Here is an 8510-nt window from a genome sequence, read left to right on the forward strand (position 1 = left end):
TTCCGCTCCCTCTTCCTCTTCCTCTCACACACGCACGCGGTCCCCAACACTTGACACGACAAATGTGGAGAGATTGCACTGTCAGGCTTTAATGAACACAATTTCTAAGAGGCGGGGCATTGCACTCCCCCAACAACAGGTTAGATGACAGAGCCCGGTCCATCTGCCGTTCACGGAGCTTCAGTAGAACTCCAAAAGCCACACGGCCTAACGTAGGCCGCTATTATATATTCAAGAGTGGGAAAAAACCCGCTGAACCGACCTTAAAACCGCCCAAATTATGCATTTTTGACCGCAAATTTACACCCAAAACCGCCCAATCTGGCAACGCTGCTGCTAGCTTCTCTTGTAGAAGAAACATGCTCCCTCCACAGCTCACTGTGACGTTACTTTCTGTTTGGCAGTTAGCCGCTCAGCCCAGTGGAAATTTCAGAATAAAAGCACTTCTATTGCAGCTTTACTTCCGTTGTGAGCATGGCCGGCCCTCCCTATACGCGAATTACGCAGCCGCGTAGGGCCCCCGTCACCTGCAGGGCCCCGAAGTGGCGAAAAAAATAAAAATAAAAAAGACCCAAATCTGGCAACCCATTTCATAGCACGTCCGTACCAACGTGCGCTCTGAATGTTGTGCAAAAGAAAGTTGCCTGCACTTCAATGATCACCTGAACCAATCTGGCAACCCAGATAATGACGTTGAGCCACTCTTAGCAACGATTGGCCAACATCACTGCATCGCAGCCTGGCACGGTGTGCATTTACGAGCGCATTTTGTTTCAATAAAGTTGGGGAAAAGAAAAAAAACGAGCGAAATTTGTCACTCTGATCAAAGCGACAACAATAGAACATCATGCCACAGAGATTTTATCCATCAGGAGCTGAAAAAATATGAAGAACTTCAACCACAAGGTAAGTTTGGAGGATGTTGGGGCTTTATTTTTATATTATCCAGCATTTCTGTGCAGCTGCGCAATTTACGTAAAATACTAATCGATCCGAGGTGAAGATTGCACAAACGACCCCTGTCGTAAATTTCCCATGGAAAACTGGAAAATAATTCTGATACCAAAGTTTCCAAGATGAGGTCGGACATGACCTTCCAAAACGGTGAAGAGTAGAGAAGAGTAGATAATGACAACTGCGATGGCTGATAAATGTTTTAACTCACGTTATAATATTGTTTAATTGTTTTGCTAACACACATTTAGTGCGTTCTGCATTTTCTGGTTTATGTCAGCATAAAAACTGCTGTTTATTATAGCAGGTCAGGTATTCTGAGTTTTTCAACAATGTGCCTTAAATCTTGCATTGGCATGAAATAAAATATGGAGAATCAAAACTGCCAGATACAAATAGTAAATAAAGGTTCTGATTTATAAATGATAAACAAAAGAAATGTACTTATTTTAAAATTATGAACATACAAAATAATAGACAAAGAAGTGTATAAGTGCTTATATTTCCACTTATACTCAAATTATTGTTCACATTATTTATAAATGGGTACATTTATTTCTTATTTGTATTTTGCAGTTTTGGTTTTACATAATGATGTTTTGCACAGTTCCGTCTCAGCTGATAGTTTCTTCTGCTCTCAAAAAGTATCAAGAATTATGGAGGTGGTGCAGCGTCCACATCTCAAGATGTTCCTGACTTCACTGAAGATGGAATCTCAGGTCATTTAATAGCATGTAGAGTCATTTAAAAAACAGTGTCTGCATAAACCCTTTTTCATAATACGCAGCTGAAGAGTATGGAGCTCCAAACTGTTCATAATTAAATTAATACATATGATCTTGTGCAAATATACAATCAAACAATAAATCTCTCATAAATATATAAAAAGATCATGAAATTGTGAAAAACCTGCACACAGATTTTAAATGAGCCACTAAACTATTAGTAGTTTTCTGCTATAGTTTTTTATTAGTTTTATCATTGATTATTCTATAATAATAATTATTGTTTTTTTAGCTGCAGAAGAAACTCCTGTCACCACATCTTTGATTAAAAGAGAAAACGTTGATGCTGCTGCTGGTAAGTTCAAATTTACCCAATATGGAACCCAAATCAAACTTATTGTTTCATTATTACTTAACAGAAAGTTATACATGTGAGCGCACACAAACAAAAGTGAAGGCACTTCTTTCCAACATTCTGCTTCCAGCATCACAGCAACTTTTCACTGTTTGCTTTTATTGATGTTCAGTATCTCATGTTCCAGAGGCTCCAAGAGAGGCATGTATGAAAGAGGAGCCTACAGGATCCAAAATTCCACCTACCGGTACCACAAATCCAGTTGGTCCAGATGAATGACCAACCACACTCTCTGATCCAGAAAGAATGGATTTGATGCAAAGAGGTCCTTTTCAGACTGAGAAAGACTCTGACTTTCCAAAATCCCCTCATTGAGCTGTTGTGTTCTTTATGTTGGATTGTTTTATCGTTATTTGATTTTCTATTAAGTTGCTGTTTTTAAAAGTTGGAGTTTTGGGAATGTCATTTGTTGAGTGCCTAATGTTACATTAAAAATATATATCTATATATATATATATACATTTGTCATTCTTTTTTTTCTTTGCATTTAAAATTTGTTCTGCACCACTTAATGTGCATCCAACATGCAGGCAATATTCTGTATTCAATTCTTCAGCAGCAACAATAATTCACAAATGTATTAATAGAGAGATCTCATCTATAACAAAAGTTGTGTTTTTTTGGTGCTGCTGATCAGTTAGAGGGCCCACAAATTACATTTCGCTTAGGGCCCCCAGAAGACCAGGGCCGGCCCTGGTTGTGAGTTAATGTGTTGTGAGTTAATGTGTTGTGAGTTAATGTGTTGTGAGTTATTGTGTTGTGAGTTATTGTGTTGTGTTGTGAGTTAATGTGTTGTGTTGTGAGTTAATGTGTTGTGTTGTGAGTTAATGTGTTGTGTTGTGAGTTATTGTGTTGTGTTGTGAGTTAATGTGTTGTGTTGTGAGTTAATGTGTTGTGTTGTGAGTTATTGTGTTGTGTTGTGAGTTAATGTGTTGTGTTGTGAGTTAATGTGTTGTGTTGTGAGTTATTGTGTTGTGTTGTGAGTTAATGTGTTGTGTTGTGAGTTAATGTGTTGTGTTGTGAGTTAATGTGTTGTGTGTAAAGTTAATGTGTTGTGTGTAAAGTTAATGTGTTGTGTGTAAAGTTAATGTGTTGTGTGTAAAGTTAAAGTGTTGTGTGTAAAGTTAATGTGTTGTGTTGTGACCCTTCTGGGCCACCGTAATAAACCCAATCACCTAAACCACTGACTAACTGGACTTCTGCTCTCCTTCCGCGAAGAACCTCCTTCTGCTGCAGAAACTCATGAAAAACAAAACTGCAATAAAAATGTCAATTTTCCTTTGAGATCACATTATACGACAATCCCTAATATTGTGACCTACAATGTTAATGTTATTTTTTATTTTTCTATTTTCATTGTTTATTTGTTTATTTTCTTTCTTCTTTGTATCTTATTTTTTTATTTTGTTGGGTATTTATGTTAAAGCAATGTGAATATAAATGTGTAATCCTTTAAAGTTCAATAAAAAAAGAACCTCCTCCTGCTGCTCCTCCATCTTTAGCTCCTCCTCCTCACCATCACTGTGACTGTTGACGTCTTCCAACTCCTCCAGAAAGCTGTTTTCTGATGAAGCTCTAACATCTCCTCCCTGTTGCTGCTTTCAGTCCAAACTCACTCTGTTCATGTCAATTCACTCCAGAGAAAATCCTTTTTCTGGGAAGAATTTGCTCCAAGTTTTCCTCCAACTAAGAATCTGCAAACCCAGATGAGAACTCCCAGCAGGAAAAGAATTCATCTGCAGGAAACTAGAAAAAGGCCTTTTTGTGGGAGGAAACCATTCCAGATCTTTACAAACACCACAAATCCCAACTTTTCCTCCACTTAGCCTGAGTTTGGCTTCCAGGAAGCGGTGTGTGTTCAAGCTCCGCCCCCATCTCATGAAGCCCCTCCTCCAACATGAGGCCACTGGGGAATTCTGAATGAACCTTTACATTTCAACAGAAATTTCAAGCTAAAAACAGGAAAAAAAACTCTCTTCATGTTTGAAAACAATCAAAGATTCAAACAGGAAGAGAAAACAAGGTTTGTCAGGAAATCAACAGATTTGATTGATTGTTAATCTTCTTCCTGTTGGAGTTTGATGAATGGAAGTAGAATGTGTAGAAAGTCAGTTGATGTTTTCCATTTCAGTAAATGAAGGTTTGATCTGCAGATTTCCTGATCCCTTTCTGACTGGGATCCAGACCTGATCTAGACGGGACTCATGAGGAAGCAAACAGCACAGAAACTGCTCTGAATGTTCCCTCTTCTTCACTTTCTGTCTGACTTCAACCATGAAGGGACTTGAACCCTCAACCTTCTGATCCATGAGGCCACATGGTCTGAGAGAACATCCAGGTCCAGCTGCAGGTGGAGGACAGCATCATCCAGCCGTCACAGACTGGGGGCGGAGCCTGGAGATGACTGCTGAAGGTCAGAGGGCGGAGCTTCATCAGGATGAAGGTGCTGCTTGGATTCTGCTTTGATGTCCGTCTGTTCTCAGTCCCTTCATGGCTGCTGCTCAGAGCTGTTTCTGGAGAATTCATGTCTTTACTGATCCAAATGTGGGATTTCTGTTTTTCTTTGGACTTTTCTTGATTTCAGGCTTTTAGCTTCTGGAACTTTCTTTGTTTCTATGCTTTAACTTCCAAACGGGTTTATCTAAGACAATCTGATTGTTTTTCATTTGACTTTCTAGGAACTTTCTGTTTCATCTTTGAGGATTTGGACTTTTGAAAGACTTTTAGCTGCAGTTTCATCCTTTGAAGCAGATGGATCTGAATCTAGAGTCAAAGATTCTAAGGAAATCCTGGATTCACAGACATTTGATTGAATTTCTGTCTGGATCAGAAACCAACAGCAGACATTTCAAGCCGTCATCTGTTCCTAATGTTCATTCCCCGCCATCATTGAAAGCTTTTGGAATAGTCCCTAAAGCCAGCGATGGGGCCGCTTTGGAGCATGAACTCATCACTCGGTGTCACGGTGGCAGAGAGATGACAGATCCCAAATCTGAGGCTGAAATGATCACGTCCTACCAGCTCCACTCTGGATTTGGGACCAGAAACCTTTGAAGATGTTGGAGCATTGTTGGAGAACAGACTGACAACATTGACCTTTGACCCCTCCCTCATGTGTTCCACATCCAGCTGCAGACACACCACTACAGCTCCCATTCCACTTCTGATCCAGCAGTTAGAACCAGAGCCTGCATTTGCAGCAGGTTCCAACCCACTGACCACTGAAAACATTTTCTTCTTCTTCTCCAAAACATTGGACTGTTTTCATGTGATCACATGGAAGCAGAATTAGGAAATCTCTAGGAAATCTGTCCTTGTTTAGTCAGCATGTTTGAATTGGAGTTTACAGTTAGACGACAATAAAGACGAGTTCACACCAAGAAATTACTTTGATGATATGTTCTTTAAATAAATCAGAAAAAAGTTTAAATAGTAACACGTCTAAGGTATTTCTGTGTAAAATAGTGTTATCATTTGTCAGTCTTCTCCTGTGTGGAGGTATTTCAGTTCATTATAAACTGACAGAAATGAGTAACGTTCACTGCAAACTGTGCAGAAGGCATGTTCTTTCTAAAACTGGAAATAGCACCAACCTTTTTTATCACCTGAAGCTGAGTCTCCATTTGATAATTCAATAAAAATAACATTTCATTTCCTCATTATAAAGCAACTTTATTGGAGTTTCATTTGTCATTGGTCTTTTTGAGCCAAAATCCTGAAGAAATCCAAACAAAAGGCTTTTCCAACAGAATCAGAACGTTAGCACGTGACCTAAGTTTGTTCACTTTGTGCTAAATGTTGATTTCTTTGACTGTTGTGTTCATAATCTCAACAGTTCTCTGTCGCCCTCTGGTGGTTCATCAGAGAAGCCAAACTTCCACAGAAAGTGAATCAATAAACATGAGCTAATTCTTGATGCAGGTTTGAAAACACAGATGGAAAACAGCATCAATCCAAATATTAGTCAATGTTTCCTTGAATGGAACAATTTCAGGATTTGTTGTCATAAAGTTGTGAGAAACTGTCTTGTAAAGTGTGTGGTGACGGTCCACTGTGGAAAATGACTGTTTGTGGAACATTGAGATGTGCTCAGTGATTTGGCTTTAGGACACTTTGGTTTCATTTCAAACGTTGGTTTCTCCTAAATCTACAAACTCTCTCCACAAACTGTCTCCTAACTCTCAGGGATTCCTGCTGCTGGCAAAACTCACGGCTCAAGGAACCACTTCATGAATCAGTCACGCTTTGGAATGAACTTTATTGAACAACATGTCATGGTCTGGAAGAAGCCCCAGTTCCAGCTGACAGAAGTCTGCTTCTGATCCATCAGATCTACCTAGCAACAGAAGCAAAGCTTCACGTGTTGCAGCAACAGTTTCCATGTTTGGGAGGATCTTCTGAAGAACAGCTCAGTTCCAGATCACATCATGATGTTTGATGTTTTCTTCATTCCAGGAAATCATCTGTGTCTCCTTTGATCTGTGCTGAGTCAGCACTTTGACTTCTTTTCAACTTTAGATCCATCATTTACAATCAAGGATTTATTGATAAATGTTATTTATTGACAGAAAATAAAGAGTAAATGTATTTCTCATCCAGCAGTGATTGTAAGTCTTTTATTTTGAAATTCCTCAAGGATGATCACCATGGTGGGATTTCTAGATCTGCATGAACTCCTCCTGAATCCAAAAGACACTGGAGCATCAAAGAATCCAACCCATCTCTGCCAACATGAGGCTCTTACTTTGAAAAGTCTCAGACTTCCTGCAGGGAAACAGGCTTTCTGCTGCTGCACTGACAGATGTGCACGAGCTTGAAAGAGCTTCCTGACTGAGGAGCTGCAGACTTTCTCCTGCAGAGCAGCAGCTGACTTCAGCGTCGTCATGGGAACACAGTCTGCTGCTGCTTCTGGAAACGTCTTCAAGGCTGTGGTGGGACTTGTTGGTCTGGAGGACAGATTCTGGGAGCAAATGCTGCTTCAGCTTCAAGCTTCAGCTCTTTTCTTCTGGCAGAGCTTAGAAGAAATGGAAACCTCCTTTGTTCTGACTGTTTGCTCCAAATCCCAGATTCAGGAATTCCTCCAAGAAGTTCAGCTCAGAGATCATCAGCAGAGAAAAGCCTGAAGTTCTGATGACAACAGAACATGATCAATATTATTGATCCACATGGAATCCAGAAGAAACTCTGAGGTGAAGACATGAAGACACAAGCTTCAGAGACATGAGGAGAAGTCAGAGTGGATTCATTCTGGACTTTCTTCTCACATCTTTGTCTTTGATCCTTCAAATCTTCTGAAATCTGATCATCCATGGATTGTTTTTGTGGGATCAGATCCAGAGTTGCTGAAAGTTCTGCTGCCCTCTGCTGGTCAAAGTGTCCAAACAGCAGAGAGGAGATTCTCTGGGATTCCTTGGAGTCCAGATTCTCCTGGATGTGAACAGTCTCTGCTTCTGGAACAGAAGAGTCCTTCTCAGAGCAGCATTGAGGATCTGTTCTGTCCGGCTGAGAGCGCTCCCTGCTGGTAGGAGACAGAAGCACATCAGCTGCTTTTCTTTGGCCGTTCAGAAACAGTCTGGAGACTCTAAAAAACCTCCACTTCCTGCAGAGCATCATGTTTGATCCTCTTCCTTCAGAAACGGCTCCATTGTTCCATGGCTCAGCAGTTTGACTAAAGCAGCTGAGAGTCTGGATGCAAACAGACCTCAGCAGCTCATCCACAACGCCATGACAGAAGCACATGCAGCAGCACGTGCACGCTCCCAGAGAGCAGCAGCTGATCCAAGTCCTGAGACCTTTCTGTTCTGCTTGGAGCACACTTCAACATGAACTTCATTTCCCATCATTCCATCTGTCAGGAGAGAACAGCTGCAATCAGCTTCCTTCAGGAATGACTGCAGGTAGAAGGATCTTTCATTCTTCAGCACCACCAGGACCCACATCCAGCCCATCAACAGAAATAAATACAATTACAACGTACTATTCTATATTAACAAATAACAGTAGCAACTAACTGCTACCTATATAACTAATGAACTAACTATATAGGTGTTGTAAATTGACTGTGTGTGAGCGTGCTGCGTCGTGTGTAGAACTAGGAGGAGACGCGCACACACACGTGTGTTGGGGATGCGTGTTGATCCTTCTGCAGCGGACAGCTGTCTAGCTGCATGCGAGGCAACATGTAGTGATTTTCATCGCACTTTAACAGCGCGCGTTCATGTTTGGTGTTACAGAGTGACTGAGAACAGTAATACCCCCCGCCCCCCCCAACACAAAATCCTCCGGCGGGCGGCCGTGTCGTGCACTTAAGAACGCACGCAGCTTGTAATGGAAATGAATGCAATGAAAAATAATAATTAGAATGCAGCTAATTTGTCGTATTTCCTCACGAGACGGAAACTTCTGTTGTAGAATGA

The 8510-nt window shown here is 40.8% G+C and overlaps 1 protein-coding gene and 1 long non-coding RNA gene across 4 annotated transcripts in view; both read left to right on the plus strand.

Moving 5' to 3' along the window:
* LOC144988999 (NLR family CARD domain-containing protein 3-like) overlaps positions 1-8510 on the plus strand; it is a 292143-nt gene that overhangs the window by 110713 nt on the left and 172920 nt on the right. The window lies entirely within an intron of this gene.
* Positions 445-2541, plus strand: LOC111946566 (uncharacterized). The gene is made up of 3 exons (XR_002872299.2): positions 445-1673; positions 1972-2034; positions 2222-2541. It is a non-coding gene; the product is annotated as an uncharacterized LOC111946566 (long non-coding RNA).

Source organism: Oryzias latipes, chromosome 2, assembly GCF_053564925.1.
Source record: "Oryzias latipes strain Hd-rR chromosome 2, Olatipes_Hd-rR_3.1".
NCBI classification, from domain to species: Eukaryota; Metazoa; Chordata; class Actinopteri; order Beloniformes; family Adrianichthyidae; genus Oryzias; species Oryzias latipes.